Source organism: Macaca nemestrina, chromosome 6 (genome assembly GCF_043159975.1).
Source record: "Macaca nemestrina isolate mMacNem1 chromosome 6, mMacNem.hap1, whole genome shotgun sequence".
Taxonomy (NCBI): domain Eukaryota; kingdom Metazoa; phylum Chordata; class Mammalia; order Primates; family Cercopithecidae; genus Macaca; species Macaca nemestrina.
The window spans coordinates 177,248,114-177,274,082 of record NC_092130.1 but is presented as its reverse complement, the minus strand read 5'-3'; positions in this window follow the sequence as shown (position 1 = coordinate 177,274,082).

Here is a 25,969-nt window from a genome sequence, read left to right as displayed (position 1 = left end):
TTGACCACTTTTTAATGTTTTTTTTTTCTTGCAAATTTGTTTGAGCTCCTTGTAGATTCTGGATATTAGACCTTTGCCAGATGGATAGACTACAAAACAATTGAAAAGAAGAGACTCCTCCCTAATTCATTTTATGAGGCCAGCATCATCCCAATACGAAAACCTGGAGAGATACAACATAAAAAGAAATCTTCAGGCCAATATCCCTTATGAACATCAATAAAGATGAATTTTAAAGAGAAATACTAGTGTCAACAGAAAGTTACAGATAGAGTGTCAGGATGATTTTGATGAGCACAAGTTAAGTTTGTCAGGATTCTCACATGTAAGTTTTTGAGTTATAATGCAAATTTAATGAATAAATCAGTATTTGACTTAAATCTTTAAAGCATGTGAATGATTTAGACAGAAAAGGTGTGGATGAGGAGAAGACTAAACAAAGTCACAAAGATCCTTGACTAGCATCTGAGATTGGTTCCTCCCAAGGCTGAGCCAGAAACAAAGGCTTGGGTAGTGCTTCCAGGATGCACTGGGGGGAGGTGTGAGGAGAAGAAGGACCCAACTCCACCGGGGCTTCTGAGAGACTGGGAAGTACAGGTTCCAGAAGAATCTGGGGGTTTATCCCCCAACTCTCTTCCATTTTTGGAGAGGGCTGCTCCTAGAAATGTTAATTCCACAGCAACTTCAGCCTGCCCTAAGACCTGCAGTGAAGACCCTCAGGCAGGGAGTGTCCAAGGTTAGAACAAGCTTCATTTACAAGACTTCTGAGTGCAGAGGTTTCATGAGTAGAGAGTCAATAGTGTTTGCTGTTGCTGTAGCAATCTTCTAAAAGCAGTGGAAGTTTTCCAATGTTTTTAGAATATTTAATTTTTTGTGTTTTTTTGTTTTTGTTTTTTTGAGATGGAGTCTTGCTGTGTCACCCAGGCTGTAGTGCAGTGGCATGACCTTGGCTCACTGCAACCTCCACCTCCCAGGTTCAAGTGATTCTACTGCCTCAGCCTCCCAAGTAGCTGACAACCCTGCCCAGCTAATTTTTTGTATTTTTAGTAAACATGAGGTTTCACTATGGTAGCCAGGATGGTCTCGATCTCCTAACTTCGTGACCCACCCACCTCAGCCTCCCAAAGTGCTGGGATTACAGGTGTGAGCCACCATGCCCAGCCAGAAGATTTAATTTTTAAAGAAATATAGGAAAAATACTTTTAAAAAGCAAGGGGCATTGATTGTTGTTGTTAATTGAAGAAAGACACACATTCTAGGGATGTTCACTTTTAATTCTTTATAGATTACCTAAAGCTCAGGTTCCACAGGATCAAGGTTATTTCCCAGAAATATAACTGTATGAAAAAAATTCAACAAAATTCATAAGAAGTTTACAGGATCCAAACTCTACATCATAGAGCATAAAATATATTTAAAAACACTAAGCATGTAAAAGCTTAGGGAAATTGAGCAATAGGAAGAAGAAAAGAATTCAATAGCACACACACAGAAGATATGGATGTGGGATTTAGCAAGCATAGATACTAAAAGAGCCATTGTTCTGTTGAGGCATTCATGGGAAAGGTGCACAGAATGGGTGAGCAGAGGGGGAATCCCAGCAGTGGCATGTTAACAATCCTGTCAAGGAAGAGAATGCTTTATGGGGACCTAAAAGTCAACATTGGCCAACCCAGAATTAATCATTCATTCACCCAACACACATTTTCCCAGGGTCTATTCTGTGCTAGCCACTCTTCTAGCCATGGGGACCCAGGACCCCTGAATAGTTCACATTCAGGCAATATGTAATTAAATAGAAAATATAATGCCAGTCAATAATTTCATATTCTGTAGGAAAAATAAATAAATAAATCATAAAGATAGAGATTTGCAAGGGATGCTATTTCAGATAGCAATTTCTTGGAGGCAGAAAAAGCTCTTTCACCATTGAGGACCAGCAGACAGGTATGGAAGACCAGTGAGTGAATGGTGAGAGATTAAGCCAAACAAGAGTTGGAGACACAAGGTCATTTTTATTCACTCATACCTCTGAGAAGGATGTTTCTGCATTGCCAAGGTAATGTCTTCACCTACACCTAGGACTGAACGAAGGTGCACAGAATGGGTGAGGAGTTGTGATTCCTCCATTCAATCTTGTGTCTACAGCACCAGATCCCTGGGAGGGGCTCTACTCTCTCAACTTCTCTGGGACAGGAGTATATATTGTAAGTTACAGGTGGATACTTGGGCCCAATACAAACACAAGGAGGATTCAGGGGTTGGGGTTTTGGAGAGGAAAGCTCCTGTCCCCACTTCTCCATCCAAGCCAGGAAACCTTAGGGATCAAGCAAGCAGTGAGTGGGGCATATTTCTCTTCAATGTCAGTTAAAGTGAAAATGGACAATCAGAAATGTAAAAAAATGCTCACTGGGACCCAGGACAAGGAGAATCAATTTTTTAAAAAATCAATGTACAGATTTATTAGTTTACACAAAAAATATGGTCAAAGTCATTAACTTTTGAGTTATTTTTGAAAGTGTTTCATAAAAAACAGATGTAGTTCTTTGGAGGAAAATTCATGCTTCTGGTAAAAATGAAGCATGTTTAATTTCAAACCTTCTGGTTTGAGTTGTCTAAGTTAAGAATGACTGCATCTTTCATATTTTCAGGACACCTTGCTTGTTATCTCCCTTTCCTCCTGCTAACCCCTCTCCCACCAACACAAAATCCTATGCTGCCTCCAGACACTAAAGCCACCCACGTTCAACCAACACAGGCAACTGAAAGTTTGCAAGAGATAAGAGGAGGAGGAAGGGAGATGAACATCCCCTCCAAGAAATGCACACTCTGAAGGTTAAAGAGAAAAGAGAATGAAACTCACCACTTTCACTTAATTCCCCTCTCCTTTCCTCATCCATTTCCTTCACCAGCTATACCCATTTTGAGAACAAATATCTGAATCTGACAGCAAGGGATGGTCGTTTTCTCAGAGCCAAAAATAATTGGTTCAGGGAAAGAAAGATGGGACGTCATTCAGAACAAGAAAAGGGCATGGTCTGCTCTTCATTCCAAACTCAGCACCATCTTACACAGATTCTCTAGGAGAAACATTAAGGTTAGACTTTCCAGACATCATCCTCAGAGAACAAAGCAGGAGACACACCTGTGGCATAGAAAATAAAGTGTCTGCCACAAAGATTATGCATGAGTTATTTAATAAAGTAGATATAATACAGAAATACGTACTTGTAGTTATCTCACAAATCTGTATCTTGGCTCTTGGTGAACCTACTTGAAGCACAGTTATGATTTGTTCATGCTTATTTTGTGCCTTCTTCAGGCCAGAGTCTGTATCACATTATGGAGAGCTCTGGAAAATGGTATTAAAAATTCGCAACAAGCTGGCCGTTTTGTTTGTAGAAAGAGGAGAGTCTCCCAACAGAAGTCCATTCTCTAGAGAAGGTTGGTTGTCTTGGTTCTGATGAGGCCACTGTGCTAAAAGAAGCATTTTGGTTACATAGGATAGATTAGAACATTTTTAATTTGCTCTTGGGGAAGTTTATTCTCAAAGTTCAGCCTCAGAGGCGTCCTATCCTTGCAAAAGTTCCATGTGTTCTAAATCCTCAACTGTTCCTTGGCACTGTAAGAACTTTTTAGATGCTGTCTTCTAGAGGCAAGCTGCTATGGCAAGTTGTAGATTATATATGAATATTAGACAAGTTAAAAATGAAAAAAGATAAAGCAAATAGAAAACCCAACTGGTTATTGGAAAATTTAATTAGTTATTTCCTCTGCCTCTCTCTCCAGCTGTGTGACAGGACAATTCCTTTAACCTCTCCCAGTCTATTGCTACTTGATGAAAGCAAGTGGTCTGTGAATCTAAATCTCCCAGAGTATTTTTGGCCATAAAATTGGAACTTAGAACTCCATGTGCACAGGGTTCTTGCTAACACTAACCTCTGATGGCTCTCTATTTTCTCAAACTGTAGATAAATTTCCCACAACTCTCAACTGTCTTACAGCTGTTTAACACAAGACAAGCCCTCTGATCATTTTTCCTTTGTCATCACTCAAGACTGCCTGATGAAAGCAGAGCTTCACCTCTGGATGCCCAAGGAGATAGTTGCAACCCTGAACAAGGACACATGCCTTCTTGTGTTTACCAGAGATCCTTTGTGTAGATTCTGCCTCTCTGGTTCTTGAATTGTTGTAAAATATAACGTAGGATCTGTCTTTTCCGTTTTGTCCCAATTTTGTATCTATGAAAGTAAAGTCTGTGACCTTTACAGAACCCTAGAGAAATGGAAAAGCAAAATGGCATCCCATCCATGGTCCAGATCATATTTTTGTCCCTCTTTATAGGCATAAACTTATATTTTACATATTTCTAAAATTACAAAATTCTCTTGATTTTTATTCTATGAAGAGATTTTATAGCTTTCAAAGATTAACTTTTCTACTCTATATATTCATTTTTGTAAAAATTCTAGTTTCTCAGGACTTGCTTGAATCTCTTCTGATGTATTTCTCGAACCATCAAGAGCTTATGGTCAAACGTTGCAAAATGCAAACAGATTATTGTAGGTTTTCAAAGTGACAAGTTATTTTTAGACACACGATTCATTTCATACATCTAAATGAATGTGACAAAGAAAACAACACAGCCCAGGAAATGAAAACAGAAAACCTAATGCATAACAGGTATTATTGCTAATGAAAGTTTGGCAAGCCTGTGGACAGACAGTTGAACAGAGTAGACGCAATCAAATTGATCATGTCTTTGCCACCTAATTATTTTAGCCTATTTATGATATGAAACATAGTAATCATGATTTAAAGTAAAATGACAAATTATGCATGTTAAATTTTGTGTATAGTACTGACATAGTCAGTGTGTCAGTAATTATTGGCCCTATAGTCCCTTGTGGGAATAAAATGTAGGTGCACTTCCTACATCTTTGCTATTTGCGACTTTTCAAATCATTACACATTCATAACAGAAATTGCCCAAGTTCAGTAAATTGAGTATCATTTCCCTTCTCTCCTCACATGAGCTGAACCAGTTTTATCTCTTTGGGGGAAAGCAGTTCCATTTACATTTGCCGTCTCAAATGTATAAAAGCTTCATGTCAAGAAATCCATTTGCTCTTTAATAAAAGTTATCATAACGTCTGGAATGCTTGATTTATGGAGAGGCTGCCGTCACCTCAACGGCTTGATGCTTTTCTCTTCCCACTGGAAACCCAAGACAGGCCATGACATTTACACTAGGTCAGAATAATAATGTCACTCCAATCACCTTCCTTGACAACAGCCCATTTGTCTCATTTAAATAATGAGCATGATTGGTGGAAATTGCAGGCTGTAACCTTAACACACTGAGAAAATGACAAACACAACTGCAGTGAGTAGTAAGCCGACCACTGACGGGGATCACGGCCTCCTTGCTGCAAATACTGGTCTTATAGTTACTTATTTAACCTTCGCAAAGCAGATTGGATAACAGTCCAGATGGTTATGAGACAGAAAAATGAAAATGTTTTGCTAAACATGTTCTGATAAGGGGCCCTGCTTCTCCATGGTGGTGCCCTTCTGATTGGGTGCTGCCCAATCAGACACAGCCTACCAAATGTCACCCCCACGAAGCACACAGCAGAACAACAGATTACCCTGAGATCACCTTCATTTTGCAACTGGCAAAACTGTAGAAGCCAAACCACACTGCTGTGAGCAGAGGGCATCCCATTGCCCTGACAAATGCCTTCTGTAAAGGGTGTCACAGAGGTGGTCCCTGGGCCAGACACTGGGCAGGGCCTGGCTCCAGTGAGGAGCTGTGGAAGAGGCTCCCTGTGTGCCTTGGGATAGAGGGTGTGGGCAGAGGATGGCCCTGGTGAGAGGGAGAAACGAAAATTAATGCAGGAGGAATGAAACGGGAACTCCTTTTGGGGGTAAAGGTATTGAAATACGAAACAGAAAACTTACCTTCAGTGGGCTTGGAAACGAAATAAAAGTTTTTCTCCTGCAACTTTTTCTGGAGGGTGCAGTCAAAATGAGCATTGTTTTTGCAAAAGACCTGAGGGCATTGCGACTTAATAAGAGAGGCTGAGAAAGATGAATTCACTAAGTCCATTGAACTGACTTTTATTTTTATGATTTTAGAACGGGCTCCCCTATTATCTATGAGCCAAGTGGCTCATCCCAACCATCAGAACCCCAGGTCTGCAGAGCTCATCCAGGAATGTGTGAGTCCAGTTCAAGACTTCTCAGTCCTGGGTTTAAGCAGGTGCTTGGACCCTCTGAGCCCCAACCTCCCTTTTGTGAAATGGACCCATTCGAGTTGGCAGGACAGAGCATCTGAGACAATCAAATCATCTTATGCCAGACTCCAAACAGAGGGGCTCGCAATTTTGGTTTTCTCTTCTCTCTCTCTCTTGTTTTTTTCTTTGCCTTGCTCTCTATTTGCATTGACAACTGGCATCTGCTCTGGAAATCTCTTCAAGGTCACTTTTTGCAACTAGGCACAGCTTGGCTGACTTGGCAACTTTCTTAACATCTTGATAACCTTGACATCAACCATCTCTCTCTTTCTTTGAAACTGTGAAACTATCATGGCTGTGACAGTGTAAGTCACATCTTAGGTGATTCACTGAACCTCTCAGGGCCTTTTATAGTAATTTAAAAAACTCTAGAAACATTTACTTATTGTGAATTGTTTTAAGGATTAAATGAAAGAATGGGCATTGGAGCAGACTAAGAGCAGACGTGGAGGCTGCTCAGTGGGTGGCTTAGACTCCTCTCCTTCCTGGACTGCTCCTTTCTCCTCTTTTCTCTTCCCAGACAACCCAGTTTCTAGAGGTTTTGCTGATTCATGCTCATTCGTCACAGGTATGTCCTTAATCTCTTTCTCCTCTGTGTACTGATCCTTCTTATGAATTTCATCCTCTTTCCAGGTGTCCATTAGGAACTTGAGAAGTTCATCGCAACTTGGAATATCTTTTCCACGGTTTGACCATTCATTTCCGCCCGGCAGCTGCATGGATTTCCTCCGCTATTCTACTTATATATTCATACTCATAGTTCAAAATTTGTTAGTCCATCCATATGTCACTATTTAGAGACAGAAATTCCATCTCTGTAGTTTCCAATGTTGCTGATAGAATAAGTGTCCTCTCAGCTTCTGGTCACCACCCACAGTAAAATGTCTTTTTGCCCAAGTTCTCCTTCCCGGGGTCAGTTGTTCACCATACCCACTCTATTAGCAGCCACAATGGGCACGTGCTAGGGGCTCAACCTCAGAACACTTGCATAAAGGCCTTTCTGGGGCCTGGTTCTTGCCTCATGCCCACTGTCTCTGGAGTTAATGTCTTTTCTTGAACATGAGTACTATTTGGCCCAAAGCATTTCATAGATAGTCCCTCTCTTGGTGCTTGAGCTGAGAACCTTCACCTGCTTTTAAACTTTCTGGAATTGAACTCCAGTTGTCCCCTTGCCTCATCTGCCACCCCCAGGTGAAATGCTTTAAACCTAAAGCATTGGCCTCATTCAATTTTCTACAGTAATTTTTTTCATATGACCTTTGGCTCCCATCCTGGGGTCTTGGACATTGCTTTGAATCTTTTTTCATGCTTAGTAGGAGCCCAGTAACTACTAATAGATGGGAAGGAAGGAAGAGAGGAAGGGCAGAGGGAGGAAGAAAAAAGTGAGCCACGCAACGACATCTGTAGGAGTATTGCCTCTGATGCAACGTGGGGTCAGCACTGGTTCACATCCTCAGCCCCTCAGCAGACCAGCGACAAAAACTGGACTCATTTGTGATGTCATCATTTGCCTACATGGGCATGGCAATGAGAAAATTATTTATGTATTTTAAAAATGAAATGGGTCAGGTGCGGTGGCTCATGCCTGTAATCCCAGCACTTTGGGAGGCCAAGGCAGGCGGATCACAAGGTCAGGAGATTGAGATCATCCTGGCTAACATGGTGAAACCCCATCTCTACTGCAAAATACAAAAAATTAGCCAGGCATGGTGGCAGGCACCTGTAGTCCCAGCAACTCGGGAGGCTGAGACAGGAGAATTGCATGAACCTGGGAGGCAGAGCTCGCAGTGATCTGAGATTGTGCCACTGCACTCCAGCCTGGGCAACAGCCGGACCCTGCCTCAAAAAAAAAAAAAAAAAAAAAGTAAAAAGCAAAAAGAAATGAAGTCTACTGAGAATCAGAATCAGTGCAGGGACTGATAGAACCCCTTTGCCCATTAGAGACTGGAAAGAATTTGAAGCTGTTTGTACCTGCTAAGGAAAACTAAGCCTAAGTGACTGATGAGAAAGAGAAAGATTTAAACAGAAAATAAAAAGGCATTTGTATCTTAAATAAAATTGTTGTCATGCCTGCCTGGCATGAAAAGAAGAATCATTGCCACTAGAAATCTGATAAAATTTTGGCATGGAGATTTCCAAGTCTGTGTGTGAATACCCTGGCCTACAGCAGCCAGGGCCATGGCAGGCAGTTTCCACAACAGGAAAGCTATGTCATCTTAAGGCCAGCCATTGGGTGTGGCTGTTTTCTTCCTGTAACTGGTTATTTGCAAGCCCTTGATTTAGTGTTTATATCCTGACTACTTTTTTTTTTTTTTTTTTTTTTTGAGACGGAGTCTTGCTCTGCCGCCCAGGCTGGAGTGCGGTGGCCGGATCTCAGCTCACTGCAAGCTCCGCCTCCCGGGTTCCCGCCATTCTCCTGCCTCAGCCTCCCGAGTAGCTGGGACTACAGGCGCCGCCACCACGCCCGGCTAGTTTTTTGTATTTTTTAGTAGAGACGGGGTTTCACCGTGTTAGCCAGGACGGTCTCGATCTCCGGACCTCGTGATCCGCCCGTCTCGGCCTCCCAAAGTGCTGGGATTACAGGCTTGAGCCACCGCGCCCGGCCTCCTGACTACTTCTTCTAAGTAGTGACCTTTGATAGGAATGTAAAGTAATCCTACCTGCTTAGTGATTTCTGACTGATTCACTGTTAAATCATCCAGTCTTATTGAATGATTATAATATCCATGGGACTAAAGAGGATCCATTATATTCTGCACACACCTTATTTTATGAATATTGTGGAATTTGTAAACTGAGGTCACTCTGCCCCGTAACAGTAGACTTTAAAACAGAAAAATAACTGTGTTATAAAACATAATTAATTAGGGGCCAGGCGTGGTGGCTTACGCCTGTAATCCCAGCACTTTAGGAGTCCGAGGTGGGTGGATCACGAGGTCAGGAGATCGAGACCATCCTGGTTAACACAGTGAAACCCTGTCTCTACTAAAAATACAAAAAAAAAAAAAAAAAAAAAATTAGCTGGGCGTGGTGGCAGGTGCCTATGGTCCCAACTACTCAGGAGGCTGAGGCAGGAGAATGGCGTGAACCCGGGAGGCAGAGCTTGCAGTGAGCAGAGTGAGCAGAGATCGTGCCACTGCACTGTAGCCTGTGTGACAGAGCGAGACTCCATCTCAAAAAAAAAAAAACCAAAACATAATTAATTAGTATGTGGTTATCCAAATAAAGTCTGCATCTCCTTGCAAAATAACAGCAAGCTGACCCAACTTCCATGATGCACAATGATGCTGGTAACGTGGCACAGATTTAAACATGGGCCATGGGGATGTTGCCTTGCTTAGGGGAGCAGCTTCGTTTGTCAAAATCTCGATTGACTCAACTAGATAATGACATGTTTTAAGGATTAAGGGTAATGTAATAATATAACACACACAAAGCCTCCAGACATTACCTAAGATACACAGTGATGACCACTCAATGGTAGCTATTGTTATTAGGCATGGAGTGCTACTCTTGTCCCTGACATACATAAGGAACAGTGGTGAAATCCAAAGGCATTAAATAATGCAAAGCAGTTATGTTGGCCACCCAATGCAATGTGCTGACATCTGTAAAAATTACATCCCACAGCCTCACTGGACACACACGCAGGATTCTTGAGGACGTGGCTGACACTGTCTCCACAGGGCTGACGAGACTGGCTCCACAGCTCCACAGGACTGATGAGACTTGCATGCCAGGTAGAACAGGTAGAGCAGGATGGCAGAAAAGAAGACCCTACCAGTAATTTCGCCACTCCAGGAATACCAAATTCAACAACCATAGACACCCACAAAAAGCACCTTTTTAAGAACCAAAAATCAGGTGAACACTGATCAGCAGTGTTCACCATACCTGCTGTTAACTTCATATTGCTGAAAGAGGCACTGAAGATGGTAGAAAAGACAGTGTTTAATTGCCCATGCCACCCCTTTTATTCAAAGGGAGAATAACAGAACTTCCCAAACTTAGACAAAGATATCAATAACCAAATACAAGAAGGTTATAGAACACCAAGCAGATTTAACCAAAAGATGACTCCTTCAACGCATTCAAAAATCAAACTCCAAAATGTCAAGGATAAAGATAGTGATATGCTTTCCATCTGTGTCCCCACCTAAATCTCATGTTGAAATGTACTACCCAGTACTGGAAGGGGGCCTGGTGGGAGGTGACTGGATCATGGGGTTGGAGTTCTGATGAATGGTCTAGTACTATTCCGTTGGTACTATGTCACAACAGTGAGTAAGTTCTTGTGAGATGTGGTTGTTTAACAGTGTGTAGCATCTTCCCCATCTCTCTCTTCCTTCTGCTCCGGCCATGTGAAGTTCCCCATTCCCCAATTTGCCTTCTGCCATGACTGGAGGCTTCCTGAGGTCTCCCCAGAAGCAGAAGTTGCTATGCTGCCTGCGTCGCCTGCAGAACCATGAACTAATTCATCGTCTTTTCTTTATAAATTGTCCAGTCTCAGGTATTCCTTTATAATAGTGCAACAACAGACTAATACGGAAAGGATCCTAAAAGCAGCGAGAAAAAATAAACAAATAATATACAATGAAGCTCTGATATATCTGGCAACGGACTTTTCAGTGGAAATCTTACAGGTGGGGAGAGAGTGGCACGACATTAATTTAAAGTGCCTAAGGAAAAAAAAAACTTTTACCATAGAATGGTATATCCTATGAAAATAACTTTCAAACATGAAGTAGAAATGAAGACTTTTCTAGACAAACTAAAGCTGGGAGATTTCATCAACACCAGAACTGTCCTACAAGAAACACTAAAGAGAGTACTTCAATCAGAAAGAAAAGGATGTTAAAGAGCAATAAGACATCATCTCCAGGTACAAGTATCACTGGCAGTAGCAAGTACACAGAAGAACACAAAATATTATAACACTGTAACTGGGCTCTGTAAAATACCCTTATCTAAGGTAGAAAAAAAACTAAAGGATAAACCAATCAAAAAAAAAAAAAAACTACAGCAAATTTTCAAGACATAGACAGTATGATAAGATATAAATAGAAACAACAAAAAGTTAAGAAGTGGGGAGGCAACTGTAAGGTTTTCATTAGTTTTCTTCTTGCTTGTTAGTTTGTTTGTGCAAGTAGTGTTAACTTGTTATCAGCCCAAAATAATGGGTTATAAGACAGTAATTGCAAGCCTCATGTTAACTTTAAATAAAAAAATTAAAACGGATACATGAAAAATAAAAAGCAGGAAATTAAGTCATACCACCAGAAAAAAAAACCACTTTCACTAAAAAGAAGGCAAAGGAAGGAAAGAAGAAAGACAAGCCCACAAAACAACCAGAAAACAAGCAACAAAAGGAGTATATCCTCACTTACCAACAATAATGTTGAATGTAAATAAACTAAACTCTGCAATAAGAAGACATAGAGAGGCTAAATTGAGCAAGAAAAAAAGGAAAAACCAAAAATAAAAAAAGACCTGATTATCTGTTGCCTATAGGAAACACACCTTACCTGTAAAGACACACATATAAAGGAAATAAAGGATGGAAAAAGATATCCCATATCAATGGAAACTGAGAAAGAGCCAAAGCAGCTATACTTACATCAGACAAAATCAATTTTGAGACAAAAACCTATAAAATATTTTTTTAAAAGTCATTATATAATAATAAAGGGGTCAGTTTAATAAGAGGATATACCAAATGCAAATATATATGCACCAAACACTGAAACACTCAGATGTATAAAGAAAATATTATTAGAGTTAAAGAGAGAGATTGACCCTAATACAATAACAGCTGAGGACTTCCACACCCCATTTTCAGCACTGGACAGATCTTTCAGACAGAAAATCAACAACACAAAAGGGTGACTATAGTAAATATATAATTTAATTGTATTTTTAAAAATAACTAAAAGAGTATAATTGAATTGTCTTTAACACAAAGGATAAATGTTTGAGTGATGGACACCACATTTATTGTGATGTGATTATTACTCATTGCATGCATGTATCAAATTATCTAATATAATCTATAAATATAGACATCTACTGTCTACCCACAAAAAATAAAAATAAAACATTAATTTAAAAAGAAAGAATTGCATGGTGGGTTCTGGTCAGAAATACAGTTATAATTAAGCTTTAAACAGTATACTCTTTCACCCACTTTCTTGTTGCTAAAAGTCACAAAGCATGAGATACCTACCATTTGGATTCCCTAGAATCTCTGACATTAGAATCATAAGGCTTTTGTTTAAGGATCATTTAAGATGTATTTCTGACTTGAAATTCCAGCAACCAGTTTGCAGAGCCCCCACCAAGGAATGGGATCAGAATGAGAAAGCAACTAAATTATCTCCTTGTCCCATGACTTCATCCTGCACTCTTCAGCCAGTCAACATCTCTACACTTTGACCCACTTCAAAACCCCTAAGCCTCCTAACTCCACATTCCCTGGGGAGTTGAATTTGGAGTTTCCTCTCATTTCCTCCTTTGGTGGCCCTATGATTAAACCTCTTTCTGTGCTGCCACCTGATGTCTCAGCATACGGATTTGCTGTGTGGATGGGGCAAGCAATCTATTACAGTTAGAGTGCCTTGATTTATTTTCAGTAAGCCAGTACTTACTAAAGGTTAAACAAATGAGTGGATGGATAGTGTTGCTCCATAGGCACTGAATCTGTAACTTGGAGACAGACCATCAAAACATTTTACAACTGGAATTTTCTCTCTCACCGTTAACACTTTCTTGGCTGCACTGTTTTAGAGTTTAGAAGATTATTTCTATTGATTTGGAGAATGATCCCCAGTTTCTTGAAATTTGTGTGTAGAGTAGCATGATAGGAGTGAACAGTTGCAGATACTGATGTCACACTATGTTGATTACAGAACATATCAGACTCCTTCTGAAATCAGAAAATGACTAAAAAAAAATACAGTTAATCTAAGCACTGCTTTTTTTTTTTTTTTTTTTTTTTTTTTTTGCCAGTCCATTCTAAATTTTGAAAAGTGTCTGGCAGTATCCTTGAAAAATCTGCATAAATCCTGAATACTTGTCTGCCAGATACTAGTAACTGAACGTGATCGTGAATGGTCACGATATTAAACGTCAAATATCAGGGTTAATTATGAGAAATCTGACAAAACCCTAAACTGTGTGCGGAGAGGGGAGGGAAGACACTGTCTTTTCTGACATTATAATGGTTCCAAAGCCTTTACACTGTCAATCAAAGGAGCTCCGAATGGCCTGGAATTCATTTGCCATTAGCTGCTCTGCTGTGGGAAGCAGCTACAGGATGCGCTGTTTTCAAATGGAAATATCGCTGGCATTTCAAAGACGTCATAGTATTGTTTTGTTTTTTCTTTAATGTATTGAAAACTACCAATATCTGCTGTTACAATGGGTCCTATCATCTAGTTTTGTTAAATGCTGTGATCATGGTAAAATAATGAAGGGTGTGCTAAGGTATGGATTTCAGCTGTGACCTATAAACCCAGGCCATTAGCATATGCGAGTGTGTCGTGTGCCATACTCGCTGTAAGGCGCCTGGGCCCAGGTCTCCCTTAATGCAAGTCATGGTAATACGTATGGAGTTAGTCACTCTTCCACTGTTTTTTTTTGCTTCTGAAAATAATCTCAGCATCGTACATCCTAGCCGTGAGACTTCTCAGGATTGTTTTGCAAAGAAAATGGCTATTTTTTGTACAGAAGTGCCAATCAGAGAGACAGCTATCAACCTTATGTAACTAACCAATGCACTCCAGAAATCAGACTTCCCTGGGATTGTTCCAGTAAACACAGGAAAGCTAGAAATTATGTCTACTTTTTAAAGCAGTTTAAAACAAGTATGAGATGTCAAGTAATGCTCCTGGGATATGCAGCCTTCTGTCCAACACACATTCTTATGGCAATTAATTTATGTAATTTCAAGAGTGGATTCTTCCTCTCTGATGATCCTACAACTTCAGTAAAAAGCTTCAAAATGGCCACTTTTAAAGAAGGATGGAGCAGTCATTTCCTGGACATCCTAGTGGTTCTTTTGTGATAGCTGCAGGGTTGGCTTATCCTGCCACCCCTGGGAAAAAGGTGAATCCAGAGAGAATCAAGAAGGGTTTCCAAAACATTGCATGTGAATGTAATGATAATGTGGTCACCTTCGAACGTGTGGAATGTCCCTAAAATAAAAAAATCACAATGCAACCAGACTACCGTCTTACATATCTCAACAACCTCATGGATCCTCCAGGTTTAGTTGGTGACCAAAAATTCACATCTCAAACTTTTAAAGAGATGCCAGAGAGGAGACTGGGAGGAAGGCAGCCCTGCATTCTGGGGTCGTTGACATCCCATAAGCGGCTGTGACAAGCTGTACCTTGTTCCTGTTCCTACATCCAGGTTTCAGCAGGTGCAGGGCTCTGCAGAGAGGCAACTGCAGCTTCCTGCCTTCTCTTCAAGTTCTAGAGGAGCAGAGGCCTTGTCCCCAACCTCACCATTTGGCACTCCCATGTCTGTCCCTTCTTTCTCTGCTCTTCTGTTTCCTTGCAACATTTCATTGCAAACACATCTCTTAGTGGAAGGAAATAAAGATTAACAGGGAGTGCATCTTCAACCCTGCCATTTAATTTATTTGCATTCTCTATATAATTGATGCTGACTGGCCCAGTTCCATAAGGAGGGATAAATACAGCTTTTACAAGATGAAGAGAATGTCTTGAGACACCAGGTTGAAGTAATACCATAAGCAAGACTTTGTTGACGATGCTTACTGCGGGGAGTGTCAAAGACACTCAGTATTAGTGTCCCAACTGATCATTTGAAGACCAATCGCAGAAAACTCTGGAATATTTTAGAGAGGGAGTTTAATCAGCAGCACTTGAGATATTATTCAGGCCTTTAACACCTGAAAGTTTGTACCATTTTTATACAAGAGCTACCCTCTTTCAACAAGGCTATTCCCTTGTGACCCAAGAAATGCATTTCTTCTACTGTAAGATTAGGTGAGTCTTTAGATAAATAATGTTCTAACCACAGCAGTAAATCCCCAGGCTTGCCTGGCTTCTTGAGGTCTTGTCATTCATGTCTGTCAAATGAGATTGCCTTAGGTCAGGCCTCTGTCAATATGGAAGTCCAAACTGTCCACTCAAAAACAAATGCCATAATACAAAATAAAAGCAGTTACTTCATTTTGCATAAAGCTTTTAAACTTGCAGACTGGGGAATGTGTTTTATTAGCTTATTACCCACCTGCCACTTCACACCGTATAACACCCTTTGCTGGAGAGAGCAATTAAACTGAGAATTCTCAAAGGATCACTTTAAGAAATGAATGTTCCAGTGCAAGGAAGTGAGGGAGATATAAATAGATGCTGCACAGATAGATGGCCACGTGTAGGTTTGCCTGTGTATCCCTGTTTCTTAATTCATAGATATGTGCAGATTTGTACACACACACATTTTTAAATGAAATGACGTGAAGTTGATCTCGAGATCAATAAGTACATTTCATTCTGTGAACTACTGAGTCAAATGCACTAATGCAATATTAGCTCTTATACGTTAAGGTTGATTTATTAGTCTCTTTATAAGCAACCGTGCTAATCTTGCACTTTATTCCAGTGCTCCATTTAATGTTAGTGAGTTTCAAAGTATAGAAGTGAACTGGCCTTTCTTTGGGAGGAGTTTGTTGATGGCCAGGATACACTCACCCACCAGTCAGTCAGGGTGAAGACTAAAAAGTGACACCCTCTTTGCCCACTTAAAATCTCTCACTGGGCCGGGCACGGTGGCTCACGCTTGTAATCCCAGCACTTTGGGAGGCTGAGGTGGGCAGATCACCTGAGGTTGGGAGTTCGAGACCAGCCTGGCCAGCATGGTGAATCCTGTCTCTACTAAAGATACAAAAATTACCCAGGCGTGGTGGTGCATGCCTGTAATCCCAACTGCCTGGGAGGCTGAGGCAGAAGAATTGCTCTAACCCGCGAGGCGGAGGTTGCTGTGAGCCGAGATTGCGCCATTGCACTCCAGCCTGGGCGACAGAGCAAACCTCTGTGTCAAAAAGAAAAAAAGAAAAAAAAAAATCTCTCACTAACTAGAAAAGACTTTAGATATCATGGATTTCTCTGCAATTTCACCATACTTTAAGTAGAAGTTTTGAAGAAAAGAAAGGAAAATAGATTTACTCTGTGCCACAGTTGAGTCTAGCTTTCCACCTATTACTTCTTGTGAGTAATGAGTGGCCCTTTTCTGTCTTCCATGGAATTCAGGAGACAATGAAGACCATGGGAAGCACCAGCTCCTCCCTCTACCTGAGCCAAAGTTCACCTTTCTCTTTCAGTCAATTATTACCGCAGGAGTGTTGATTAAACAGCTGTAATCTCAATCCGATCCCCTTACTCCAAGGGACATTTCTAACAATAATTGCATATCCGAGAAGAACACTCTGCTCTCAGAAGTTGCACGCAATTTTTACCACAAAATGTTTTTAATCAGGAAAATGCTAAAATATAAGTGATTTTGTGTTTTTAATGTAATTTTCTTTCTCAGTTCATCTTAATAAGTCAATAGCCATCTTTCAAAACCCTGCCTGTTAAAATTGGAATTTCATTTATTTTCTAAGTGTGTCAGTCATTTTGTTTTGCAGGATCGGTAAACTAAAAATAAAATCCTAAGCCCCACAATCCCCCCGCCAACTGAGCAGACCCCCACTAGGCTAGGGCGACTCCAGAAAAACCTCACAACTTAGTTTCTGCCGTGACGGGACGGGAGATCAGACACACATTGTTATACCTCCTCCCTTGTATGGTTTTGACACAACAACTGACCATCATTAATGTTAAAATGGAGACCCTCAGACTGACAGAACAGACTCTTTGCAGCAATAAGGTACCAAATTATCAGCAGGACTTAAGGCCATGCCAAGCAAGGGTGAAGTCTCTTAAGCAGCCCTACCCTTAAAGAATAAATCTTGCTCTAATGGCCACAGATTTTTCTTTTTCTCTAGCAGCTAAACAAGCACTAGCCTTGGGATCAGCAAGATTAAAACAATTTGCAGCTCCACCCAACACTGACTGACTGACCCCTTGCCCCTGCTCTACCAGCCATTAACTGCAGCATTCACTGGACAAGAGACTGACTTCAATAACTTCCTCCTGATAAGAAGACCGCTGGCCAGGGACTGGTTCTGGCCCATTTACAGAGATTGTGCACTTGCGTGCCTTCGTGTCCTGAAAAGACCTTTTGATGTGTAGGGCCTAACTGTAATACATTTAAATGTTACATCTCTACCCCGAAGTGAACGTGACTCGTAATGTTACATGCATGTTTGTTCAACACATACGTGTGAGGACTCCCTTCATGAATATTCATAGCTCCTCCTGTTACCTGTTAAATATGTATGTTTAGCCAGCCTAATTCAGCATAAAGCTTCTACCCCAGCCTCTACTCCTTCCATGTGCCTGTGTCTGGTCGTGGCTGGAGGCTGTGCTTCCCAGTCCATGGGAGGGCCACCTTGTGGACTGTAACCCTTTGCTCAAATAAAGTCTCCTCTACTTTTCTTCTTAACTTATACATTTGTTTTAAGTTAACAAATCAACACATATTGTAAACAATCTCTTCCAACTAGAGTTTTTAATTTTTAAATAGACGTTGTTTTGTTATTTTATTTCCTTAGCTAATAATAATTTTGGAGACATTTCTCTTTGTAGTAACTATTTTAGCTATGGAAAAAAATGAATAATTGAAAAATAGGTGGTGCGCTTTTCTGACAAACCTCATGTAAAATATGTACATATATATTTGAATTAAGTGAAACTGGCTAAAGACACAGAAATTTGAGTGCCTTCTTTAGTTCTTTCATTTGTATTTAATAAGGCGTGGTTTTTAATCCATTGCTTTTGGCATGAGAGGAAGAAAAAGGAAGAGGAGGAGGATGAGTAGGAGGAGGAGGTATGTGGAGAGAAGAGGGAGGTAAATGAGTGAGAAGTAATTGAACAGTTGTCAGTGGAAGAGCTTTGCTTTGCTTTTTGGTCACTCAGAAAGGAGTAAAAAACTAATCATGACCATTTCACTCCCATTACTCAAGTTGCTTAGAGAATCAAAACTTCCTAGAATGAAGGCAACTTTGCCCAAATTTCTTTAGAGTAAATTTCTTTGGCTCTGGCTACAAGTATGCAGACCTACAAATGCATTAGGTTTAGTGGGAGAGACAGCTCAAATGAATATGAGTAAGGTGATTTGTGGGAATTTGGGACCTTTTCCATGGTGCCAGAGACTGGAATATGTTGATAAGAGAAGCAGTGTACTAGCCTGTACTTGCTATGTCAGGTCTCTGTGCAAACACTGTGTGTACTCTTGGCCCCTTGGAATAGGAAATGCCTTCCACAAGGACACTGTGGACACTGAAGTATGAAACTACTACAGTTGAACGTCACTGCAAAGGTTAAGAAACTCCTCACACAGAAAGGTTCGTGAAATGCATTCATAATTTCCCCTTGTGCTTCTCCTCTTCCTCCTCCATGTTCTTCTTATAAACCTGAATTGGAAAAAAAAAAAAAAAAAGATAAAATTCGGTGGGAGAATGAACAATGTCAGTCAAAATACCTCCATTTCTCTCTGAGGAAGGGAAAGTTTCGTTTGGTTTCTGCTTTTTTTATTTCCATAGATTTTTTTTTTTATTTCCATGGGTTATTGGGGAACAGGTGGTGTTTGGGTACATGAGTAAGTTATTTAGTGATTATTTGTGAGATTTGGTGCATCCATCACCCGAGCAGTATTCACTGCAACCAATTTGTAGTATTTTATGTCTCACCCCTTCCCACTCTTTCCCCTTGAGTCCCTAAAGTCCATTGTGTCATTTCTATGCCTTTGCATCCTCATAGCTTAGCTCCCACTTATGAGTGAGAACATACAATGTTTGGTTTTCTGTTCTAGTGTTACTTCACTTAGAATAATAGTCTCCAATCTCATCCAGGTTGCTGCAAATGCCATTAATTCATTCCTTTTTATGGCTCAGTAGTATATATATATATATGTGTGTGTGTGTGTGTGTGTATATATGTGTGTGTGTATATATATGTATATTTGTGTGTGTGTGTATCACAGTATTTTTATCCACTCATTGATTGATGGGCGTTTGGGTTGGTTTCACATTTTTGCCATTGAAAATTGTGCAGCTATAAACAAGCATGTGCTAGTATTTTTGCATAATGATTTTTTTTTTTTTTTTTTTACCGCTGGGTAGATATCCAGTATTGGGATCAAATAGTAGTTCTATTTTTGGTTCCTTAAGGAATCTCCACACTGTTTTCCATAGTGGTTGTACTGGTTTACATTCCCACCAGCAGTGTAGAAGTGCTCCTTGTTCACCTCATCCATGCCAACATCTATTATTTTTGACATTTTGATTATGGCCATTCTTACAGGAATAAGGTGGTATCACATTGTGGTTTTGATTTGCATTTCCCTGATCACTAGTGATGTTAAGCATTTTTAATATGTTTGTTGGCCATTTGTATATCTTCTTTTGAGAATTGTCTATTCATGTCCTTAGCCCCCTTTTTGTTCAAATTGCTTTTTTTCTTGTTAATTTGTTTGACTTTGTTGTATATTCTGGATATTAGTCCTCTATCAGATGTATAGATTGCGAATATTTTCCCTCACTCTGTGGGTTGTCCATTTAATCTACTGATTGTTCCTTTTGCCATGCAAAATCTCTTTAGTTTAATTAAGTCCTAACTATTTATCTTTGTTTTTAATTTCATTTGCTTTTCAGTTCTTGGTCACAAAATTCTTGCCTAAGCCAAAGTCTGAAAGGGTTTTCCCCATGTTGTTTTCTAGAATTAGAATTTTTATAGTTTCAGGTCTTAGATTTAAGTCTTTGTTCCATCTTGAGTTGATTTTTGTATAAGGTGAGAGATGAGGATCCAGTTTCATTCGTCTACCATGTGACTTGCCAATTATCCCAGAACCATTTGTTGAATAGGATTTCCTTTCCCCCACTTTACGTTTTTGTTTGCTTTGTTGAAGATCAGTTGACTATATGTATTTGGGCTTGTTTCTGGGTTCTCTCTTCTGTTCCATTGGTCTATGTGCCTATTTTTATACTAGTACCATGCTGTTTTGGTGACTATTGCCTTATAGCATAGTTTGAAATCAGGTAGTGTGATGCCTCCAGATTTGTTACTTTTTCTTAGTCTTGCTTTGGCTATGTGGTCTCTTTTTTGGGCCGTAAGAATTTTAAGATTGCTTTTCCTAGTTTTTGAAGAATGATGGTGGTATTTTGATGGGAATTGTGTTGAATTTGTAGATTGCTTTTGGCAGTATGGTCATTTTCACAATATTGATTCTACCTGTCCATAAGCATGGGATATGTTTATGTTTTCATTTGTTTGTGTCATCTATGATTTATTTCAGCAGTGTTTTGTAGATTCTCTTGCAGAGCTCTTTTACCTCCTTGGTTACCAAACCCAAACCTAGAAGAAAGGAAATAACCAAGGTCAGAGTAGAATTAAATAAAATTGAGAAAAAAAAATACCAAAGATAAATGAAACAAAAAGTTGGTTCCTTGAAAAGATAAATAAAACTAATAGGCCATTAGTAAGATTAACCAAGAAAAGAAAAGAGAAAATCCCAATAAGCTCAACTGGAAATGAAACAGGAGATACTGTAACTGACACCACAGAAATATAAAAGGTAATTTAAGGCTACTATGAACACCTTTACATGCATAAACTAGAAAACCTAGAGGAGATGGATAAATACCTGGAAAGATACAACCCTCCTATCTGAAATCAGGAAGAATTAGATAAACTAAACAGACCAATAATAAGCAGCGAGATAGAAATGGTAATTAAAAAGTTACCAACCAAAAAAAAAAAAAAAAAGTCCAGGACCAGACAGATGGACAGCTGAATTCTACCAGATATTCAGAGAAGAATTGGTACCAATCCTATTGACAATATTCTACAAGACAGAGAAAGAGGAAATCCTTCATAAATCATTCTATGAAGCCAGTATCACTCTGGTACCAAAGCCAGGAAAGGGCATAACAAAAAAAGAAAACTACAGACCAACATCCCTGATTCACATAGATGCAAAAATCCTTAACAAAATACTAGCTAACTGAATCCAACAACATATCAAAAAGATAATCCACCACGATCAAGTGGGCTTCATAACAGGAATGCAGGGATGGTTTAACACATGCAAGTCAATAAATGTGATACACCACATAAGCAGAATTAAAAATAAAAATCACATTATCATCTCAATAGATGCAGAGAAAGCATTCAACAAAATTCAGCATCCCTTTATGATTAAAACTCTCAGCAAAATTGGCAGACAAGGGACATACCTCAATGTAATAAAAGCCATCTATGACAAACCCACAGCCAACATAATACTGAATTGGGAAAAGTTGAAAGCATTCCCCCTGAGAACTGAAACAAGAGAAAGATACCCACTCTCTCTGCTTTTTTTCACATAATACTGGAGGTACAAGGTAGAGCAATCTGACAAGACAAAGAAATAAAGGGTATCCAAATTGGTAAAGAGGAAGTCAAATTGTCATTCTTTGCTGATGATATGATTGTTTACCTAGAAAACCCCAAAGACTCCTCCAGAAGCTTCTTGAACAGATGAAAGAATTCAACAAAGTTTCCAGATACAAAATTAATGTACACAAATCAGAAGCTCTTCTATAAACCAACAGTGACCAAGCTGGAAATCAACTCGAGAAACAAACCCTTTTTATAATAGCTGGTTTCTGCTTTCTTATCACTTCTCTGGCTACACATACTTCCTCTAAAAGATCTAATGAATCCATCCTGCTGGTGTTTCCCAAGTTGAAGTTTTACCCCGGGCATGATGAGCACCTACATCTTATGTGGTAGATATAGGATGGACAGACACAATGAGTCAGTTTACAATGCCTTGTCTAGGAATATGTTAGAGTTTAGAAAAACAAGCAAACAAAACTTTCAATTATGAGCAAATATCCAGGTTATTAAATTTAGATATTAAGATATCTAAACTATTTATTACTATAAGTTGTCCTCTATTACAATGATGAAAATTAAGTGCTGAACTATAGTTAATATTTAGTTATGAATTTGTAAATGAAACAACTTAGATCAATTGGAATGTCACAAATTTTATTTAGTAATAGTTATGCTCCTAAAACATAACTTCAAGGGAATCTATAGCTATTGCATTTCCATTATGTTTTCCCAATGACTTTAGTTTGTGAGGACAGTGATGACATCAATGTTTTTTCACTTAATAGATAATCAATGTTTCCTAGATTATAGAATAAATTTGAAACTCTATCCTTTTATTAAAAAAGGAAAACAAAAGCCTCCACAGATAACTTTTAATACACAAGTAGAAATGAGTGGGCCTGGCTGGTCCCATCCAGCAGACAAACCCAGTAGAATACTGATGATATAGAGCATGCCTCTCTGCATGACCTAGCCAAAGGAAGAGTGATGTTGAACAGGAAATAAAAAGATCTGCATAGTTTCCCCCAGATATGATTTGCTAGCTGTAGGAGTCTTGTTGAATTTTACTTAGTCTACTCACTTAGGAAAAGTTTTTCCCACAAGCTTCACTTAAAAATTAACAAGATAAATTTTATTATTGTTATTTTTATAGATGGAGTCTCATTATGTTGCCCAGACTGGTCTGGAACTCCTGACCTCAAAAGACTCTCCTGCCTCGACCTCCCAAAGTGCTGAGATTATAGGTGTGAGCTATACTGTGCCCAGCCATATCTTTTTTCTTTTTTTCCATTTGTGTATAAGCATTACCAGGTTTCAGAACAAGAATAAACTGCGGACCCAGAACAGAGGCAAGGTTGTGTGGTGCTCAGAGTGCAGGTTTCTGCAGACCTCGCTTAGGAACCCAGTGAAGGTGGTTCCAGGAAGGCTGGGATTCCCCTCTAACCACCACTGCCGGGCAGAAGGGAGGCACAGAGCAGAAAGACAGAGATACCCAGGGATATCCGAGAGCGGAGCTTCCAGGCCTGGAGGAACCAGGCGGGAACCCGCCCATGACGGCTCCAGACACAACAAAGGGTATCCAACTGCAGGGCTCTTGGCAGGCAGGCACCACTGGCCTGCTGATCACCAGCTGGCTTTAGTAAAGTACAGGCAGTGACACTATGGGTTGTGATTCACCCTCGAAGAATTGTGCTGGCAGTTCCCAACTGATCCAGTACGGAGCACAGTGCCTGTTACCAACCCGGGCAAGATAAGAATGATAGCGCCCTGCAACTTCTCACCAAGTTTATTTCCCACCTCCACCTTACTGCCTTTCCTTTAATGCTCAGGGATTTTAGTTCTGGATTGTTATATTTAAAATAGTATTATTTTGATGCTAGGTAAATTTTTTCCCCAAGAATTGTAACTGTTAGTTTATTTTGTGCAACGGTGATTACCACAATCCTTGGACTTCATTCAATGATTACCTGGATTCAGGACTCGATACCAACTGTTTTTTTCTATCACATATTTAACTTATTCACAATGCCTGGCACAGAGTAAGTCCCCAGCTGAAAGCTCTCTCTGCTAACTGATCTTGCAGAATACTCATTTTTTCTGACATGTATGTTACAAATGCATTTCTGAGTTATTCGTTGGTCATTCAGTTTTGTTTTTTTGATTGTTTTCCACAGAGGACTTTCCATGTTGACATGATTAAGTTGGCTTTTAGATTTTGTACTTTACCCAGAAGAGCCTACTCCAATCTAAAATTGTAAAATAAATAAATTCCAAACATGTTGTCTTCTAAAACCTGTATAATTTTATTACTTTTAAGCATTTTAATCATGGTCTCCTGGACTCCTTTTTTCTTTTCTTTTTTCCTCCTCCTCCTCCTCCTCTTCCTCCTCCTGCTTTTTCTTCTTCTACTCTTTCATTTGTTGTTGTTGTTGTTGCTGCTGCTGTTCTACAGAGAGAGAGCATCTCTGAACAAGACCGCTGAAGCTGAGAGCGGGAAGGGGCTGAGTGTCTTCTAGTCTCTCCCAGGTGGGAAAAGCTATGCTGCTGTACAAGAGGACAGGTTGGCCACTGTGGACTTAGCTGACTCCAGGTACCACGTTCAGTGATCTTTGTCTTGAATATTAGCTGCCTTGCTCCTTTGGAGATGTGGCTTCTTTCTCCCTATAGATTGTATGGATTTTATACTTCTTCCCATTTCTGTTTATGTAGACATCATCATGCAAGTCCTTACATTGGCTCTAGATGTTAGGAAAATGAGAAGACGTTTGCATCTGGGAAAAATGAAGCCTAAATCCTAGACCATCTAGGGGCTGGTAGTCCGTTTCCTTCGCAGAGCCTGAGACTGAGTGCTGGGGAGTTACCTGGGACGTCACTCCTCCCCCACAAGTCTGTCCTTCCTAAGCTCCCAATCCAATACTCCTAAGAGTAAGCCTGACTCTTTCTTGCCTGTGAACAGGAAGCCAGTTGTTTGGTTTCAGGTGGATTTCTGCATTTCCCTTTTGAAGAGAGGTTCCCAGTCTTCTGAGGAAGGACAGGCAGCTGAGGAATAGCGCTTGTTCCAGCCCTGCCCCAGGACACAGTATCAATAAGACAAAGGTAACTTCTGAAGCCTAACCAGATCCTACGTTTAGTGACTGCAATAAGCTAACCAAGTCTATTTCAGAACAGCAAACAGCAGAAATGCCAGGCCCCTGGTGTGGTCTCCAGCTCTTTCCTGCATCTTTCCAAAGGCGCTCATGTTTACCTTATCTCAGCAGGCACAGGAGGGTGTGTGTGTGTGTGTGAGGCAGAGAGGAGTAGCTCTGTTCTGCCCCATGCATAGAAATTTAGAGAAATGGGAAGATGATGGATGAAGGATGAATACATGGATTATTACAAAACTTTTATTTGTTATTTACCTGTTTGCCAAAAGATTAAGGTGATGTATGGATTAGCATTCACAACTTAATAAAGCAAAAGAGGTATCACTTGCCACAAATAAAAGGTAAATGTAAAAGCGAATATACCAAGAAGTTTGGCCATGGCTTCAATGCCCTTTCTACTGCTAGTGGGGCTTGTATTGGAGATGTTAAGCAAAAGAGATGAGATTTTTCTCATCCTAGAGTTACTCAGGTTTTTGCATTGGGTAAAGGGCTTTCTCTTACTATTTCAGAGCTGGGTTAAAAAAAAGACATTGGGATACATCATTGTCTTATTGTAACAAAAGACAGCAATGCCAAATGTTTCCTCAAAACGTTATTTTCTCCCAGAAGCAAACTCAAGAAAGACTTTGTCATATGGTCTTGATTTAATGTGACAAGATGATCAAGTAATACTTTACAAAAGATATGAAGCTATTGTTTGACCTTGACATTTTGAGATTTTTATAATAAGCATGCAAAAAATAAGCAGCATAGGTGATGGGATTTTGTCTTCTGATAACTTTATACTGTAACTAGAATTAAAAAAATGAAGATAAATAGCTAACATGCCCATTAAGTAATCTGTCTAAAACATCAATTTTCTCTACTTAACAATTTTCTCTACTTGACAGTCCCTAGATCCTAATTGACTCCTGTTCAAATTTTTATAATTAGTAAATGTTATGCACTGAATTTTATGTTCCCCCAGATTTAATATGTTGAAGCCCTAACCTCCAGTACAGCTATATATAGAGAT